The following is a 6,000-nucleotide window of genomic DNA, read 5'->3' on the forward strand; positions in this document are numbered from 1 at the left end:
ATGGGGATATCGAGTGATAACAAAACAATAAACTCTTTAGATTGAAGATAATTTTGTGATCCTGAAAAGGACCCTTTTTAGCCTGCATGTGAATCCAACGAGCGAACAAATCGTAATGAATGTATTTTTTTGCCATCGCTCTCTTTTAACGCTCATTCGTTCGTCTCGTTGGACTCGCCCCTCTGGCTGAGTCTGCCGATTTGTCTCTATCCTGTGAGTGTGTACCGCTAGAGTATAAAACACACGGACCCCAAACAAATATCTTATTTTCTTTCAAACCGTAAACCCGTGTGGTTGTACGGCATCGGCATCCTGGACGTAACAAAGGAGGACAAGTTAAGGGAAAGTCAAAGTCTCACTCGAACCGTGCAGGTCTCCAGTTCCCTGTTGGTCGTATTCACTGATTGCTCCGCAAGGGTAACTAGGCCGAACGGATTGGTGCCGGAGCACCAGTATACCTAACAGCGATTATAGAGTTTCGGCCGTCGGAGTGCTCGAGTTGGCTTGCAAAGCTGCTCACGACAATCAGAAAACCCGCATCAAGAACAAAGCAGCTTCGGTTCGGCGCTCATCAAGGCAACAATTAGTTTCAGTGAGTGGCAAAGTGTTTCTCCGGAACGTCGCATTAAATGTAATTTACTGAACAACATGTCACAAGCTAGATGGGAAGAAATTTTCCAACTGTGAAAGCTGTGGCGAGTGGCAAACGCAATAGCTAAACAGGAAGGTTTAACCGAACAAGATGGGAATATCGAGTGATAACAAAAACACAACACCAAAGGTTCTTTTCAGAACCATCAACATGTTCATAAAGAGTAAACAGTAAACTAATCCATTTTTCAGGTAGATAGGTAGGTATTCACGTAGGAGAAGAAAATAAAACAATATATTTAACAAAAGCTATCCCCTTTGTATAGGTCCTACGTCACTCCGGTTATGTCCCCGACATTACCCACCCGTCTTTTTTTATTTTTAACTTTTAAGAACGAAAGATTATCTGTTTGCCGGTCTTTTGAGTTCTGATAAACATAGTGACAAAATAAATTAGTTCAACTTCGTCATTCAATTGCACTTAACTCAAAAGATTATGAACTTGACAAACCAAGCTGCCAAGTATGCCATCCCAGCAAACATTCAATCGTATAACTATCGTATATAGAGCATCGAAAATCTGATATTTTGGGTGGTATATGGTGCGCCTAAATAGCATATACAGTAAGTTACCTCTAATCCTCGACATACCGAGACACTACTCAGTGTCGCATTAGAGGTGATTGGCCTGTAATTGGACATTCACAATGATAGTGGTACAATGTCGACGTCTTGTGGCGACTTCCAATCTGGGGCCATACTTCGGGTACCAAACTCGATGTTTACAAAATATCCAATTAGAGATGGAAAAGTCCTATTATTTGTATCCCATTACAAGTCTGTCCAATTAACTAAATGTCGAATTAGAGGTAATTTACTGTACATGCAAGGTTATTAGGCAATACCTAATAACATAATAGGTCTGTTGTCATACGAATATACAATTCATCACTGCCATAAAAAATGGCGGACAATATTAAAGTAAAATGTTCGGCCCGGGGAATCACCATTTTTGTATGTATATAGAACCTTTATAAACATTATGTTTGTACAAATAGGAATCAATCAATTGACTTTCAGATATATAAATATTTGATATAAGTGGGGCCACGCTTATAAAAATGCTCCGATGGGATTTGAACTCCGGTTGTTTGGATTATCAAGCCGCAGCTATCTCGTACGGCTACCTGAAATATGATTCTAGGGCAATTAAAGTTCTTACTTATGATACGAAAGAGTTGCACTCGGATACTTCATTCCTGATTGTGTATTGTGCTTTAAGGCCCATTTATACGTTGCTAGTAGCTGACTTGACAATGAGCAGCTACTGACCCGGTGGACTCGCTTGACAATTGGTTGACTCGCCTTGTCCGTTCACACAGTGTGAGCTGCTGGCGAGAAACTAGATACTACGGCACGGGTTTACCAGGGATGCCAGGCGACTTTTCAAATGTCCATCAAATAGTCAGAAACAGCAATCAGGTCCGAATTTGTCAAATGATTGGTCCAAAATCGACTTCTTTATTGGCAGTTTTCATCTTAGGTTTTCAGTTGAATGTATCATCACACAATTTTATAGCAAAACAAACGCTGATCGTGTTTAAAAATACATACTTTGTGCTGAATTTCTTTGAACTGAAGGTACTATCCGAAAAAGCAGAAAGAGAAAAGGATTCGGGCCAGGAATTAGATGCAAAGAAAAGGAGCAACAAATACAATATTGAAGGAACTCTACGATGAGGATCCCCGAGATTACAGAGCAGTGTTGATAATAACACCTGAACAAGTGAAAAAACTGTTGGATTTAATTGCTCCACGAATACAACGCCAAGATACAGTCATGAGGGATGCTGTACCTGCAAGAGTTAAATTAGAAATGACATTGATGTGCCTTTGTTTTGGAATATCGTTGGGATTGTTGTCGATATTTTTTAGAATCTCGAAAACATCCATAGCTCAGATAATTCCGAAAGGATGTGATGTTATAAATGGTAGTCTAAACGATTTTTTTTTTTAATTTTATTTATTTTGTGAAATGAAAATGATAGTCGATTTGCAGGTGCAATAAATACGCTTCAAAAATTTTAATAATGAATGAAAATGTACTTTTTTAAATCGAATATGTATTCTGTTTCTTAGAACAATACTTTTTTTTGTAAGTTGTGATCTGATAATGATTCTATATTAGAGATTCTCAAGAAAACTATCTCAAAAAGAAAGCGTGCCCCGCCAGCGTGCAAAACGAAATAACAATTATTTCGTTTAGAAACTATGAGGGTTTTATTTGTTTTTCCAATAATTTTCAAGTCTATAAATATCTTCACATATTTTCAAATATCTTAAAAATAGAGACATTTCATTACATTTGGCATCACTGATTCGAACGCTAAATTCTGTTTTTGACGTTGTGAAGCATGCAAGTGCGAGTAAATTCAAAAAACTTTGAAGTAGCTCGCACGCCGGATCACACATGACAATAACTGGCATGATGTGTTCACACGGTGTGAGTAGCTGCACTGCAGTAACTGACTAGACCGACTCGTATGCTTACTCGCACCGTCTGAACCCGGCTTTAGTGGAAGTATCGCAAAATTTATATAGAAATGGTTAAATAAAATTCTGTACTACATGTTTCAAGTAATCAAATAACATGAAGTAAAAACAGGAAGTGGGTTATATCTATGGTATAACCGCCAGGGTGACGTAGGACTATCGTTGATTTAGAGATCATTTGTTTGAAGTTGAATCTGAATTCATTCTGAATGAATAAATATTTAGAGAACTTCGAAAACGAGAGCATTACGTTGGAGGCAAAAGGTTTTATGCATCCAATATTGGATACGGAAATATCCTACTGATGGGGAAGAATAATCTTCAGAAGCTATCCTGTTAATTGCGATTGATTGAAAAATCACAAAACCAAATGTATTTGGTCACAGTGTTACATGGATAGAAAACATTAAAATAAACTCTTTCACATGAATGTAATTTTAAATTCCCAGAGGAACTGGCAGATTATTTTCAGTAACGATTAGATATTTCCACATTTTCCTCGATACTGGAAGCCCACCAGTGGATAATGCTAACTCGATAACCATCTGTTAATAGCATTTGATTGAAACATATTTGGTCACAGTATTACATGGATAGAAAACATCAAAATAAACTCTTTCACATGAATGTAATTTTAAATTCCCAGAGGAACTGACAGATTATTTTCAGTAACGATTAGATATTTCCACATTTTCCTCGATACTGGAAGCCCACCAGTGGTTAATGCTAACTCGATAACCATCTGTTAATAGCACTTGATTGAAAAATATTTGGTCACAGTGTTACATGGATAGAAAACATCAAAATAAACTCTTTCACATGAATGTAATTTTAAATTCCCAGAGGAACTGACAGATTATTTTCAGTAACGATTATATATTTCCACATTTTCCTCGATACTGGAAGCCCACCAGTGGTTAATGCTAACTCGATAACCATCTGTTAATAGCACTTGATTGAAACATATTTGGTCACAGTGTTACATGGATAGAAAACATTCAAATAAACTCTTTCACATGAATGTATGTTTAAATTCCCAGAGGAACTGGCAGATTATTTTCAGTAACGATTAGAAATTTCCACATTTTCCTCGATACTGGAAGCCCACCAGTGGTTAATGCTAACTCGATAACCATCTGTTAATAGCACTTGATTGAAACATATTTGGTCACAGTGTTACATGGATAGAAAACATTCAAATAAACTCTTTCACATGAATGTAATTTTAAATTCCCAGAGGAACTGGCAGATTATTTTCAGTAACGATTAGATATTTCCACATTTTCCTCGATACTGGAAGCCCACCAGTGGTTAATGCTAACTCGATAACCATCTGTTAATAGCACTTGATTGATACATATTTGGTCACAGTGTTACATGGATAGAAAACATTCAAATAAACTCTTTCACATGAATGTATTTTTAAATTCCCAGAGGAACTGGCAGATTATTTTCAGTAACGATTAGATATTTCCACATTTTCCTCGATACTGGAAGCCCACCAGTGGTTTATGCTAACTCGATAACTACCTGTTAATAGCACTTGATTGAAACATATTTGGTCACAGTGTTACATGGATAGAAAACATTCAAATAAACTCTTTCACATGAATGTAATTTTAAATTCCCAGAGGAACTGGAATATTATTTTCAGTAACGATTAGATATTTCCACATTTTCCTCGATACTGGAAGCCCACCAGTGGTTAATGCTAACTCGATAACCATCTGTTAATAGAACTTGATTGAAACATATTTGGTCACAGTGCTACATGGATAGAAAACATTAAAATAAACTCTTTCACATGAATGTATTTTTAAATTCCCAGAGGAACTGGCAGATTATTTTCAGTAACGATTAGATATTTCCACATTTTCCTCGATACTGGAAGCCCACCAGTGGTTTATGCTAACTCGATAACCACCTGTTAATAGCACTTGATTGAAACATATTTGATCACAGTGTTACATGGATAGAAAACATTCAAATAAACTCTTTCACATGAATGTATTTTTAAATTCCTAGAGGAACTGGCAGATTATTTTCCGGATCTTTCTCGATGCTGAATGGCATCCAAACGGAAAGAATTCCGTGCGTGTATGTGTGTGTAGCGGCTGCTTCGATGGTCATCTTCTCTTCTCCTGAAGGATTGGCTTCTCTGTGCTCCTCACAGTTTTAAACAAACTGCTTGCGTTTCAGGGCAGATCTCGATCCTTTGCCGTCCAGCACCCTCAGCAACGATGTTGCTTGTCGATGTCCTCACGAAAAATGAAGTATGCTTTTTGTGCGTGATTGAATCGAGAGAAGGCGTGGTTTACGATGGCAATTTGGAAGACAAACTAGAGGGGAATGAACTCTCTGAGCTCGGAACTTTCGGCGACTGAGCAATAATCGATTGCGGGCGCATACAACATTGGATACGGAAATATCCTACTGATGGGGAAGAATAATCTTCAGAAGCTATCCTCTTAATTGCGATTGATTGAAAAATCACAAAACCAAATGTATTTGGTCACAGTGTTACATGGATAGAAAACATTAAAATAAACTCTTTCACATAAATGTAATTTTAAATTCCCAGAGGAACTGGCAGATTATTTTCAGTAACGATTAGATATTTCCACATTTTCCTCGATACTGGAAGCCCACCAGTGGTTAATGCTAACTCGATAACCATCTGTTGATAGCATTTGATTGAAACATATTTGGTCACAGTGTTACATGGATAGAAAACATTAAAATAAACTCTTTCACATGAATGTAATTTTAAATTCCCAGAGGAACTGGCAGATTATTTTCAGTAACGATTGGATATTTCCACATTTTCCTTGATACTGGAAGCCCACCAGTGGTTTA

Source organism: Toxorhynchites rutilus, chromosome 2 (genome assembly GCF_029784135.1).
Source record: "Toxorhynchites rutilus septentrionalis strain SRP chromosome 2, ASM2978413v1, whole genome shotgun sequence".
NCBI classification, from domain to species: Eukaryota; Metazoa; Arthropoda; class Insecta; order Diptera; family Culicidae; genus Toxorhynchites; species Toxorhynchites rutilus.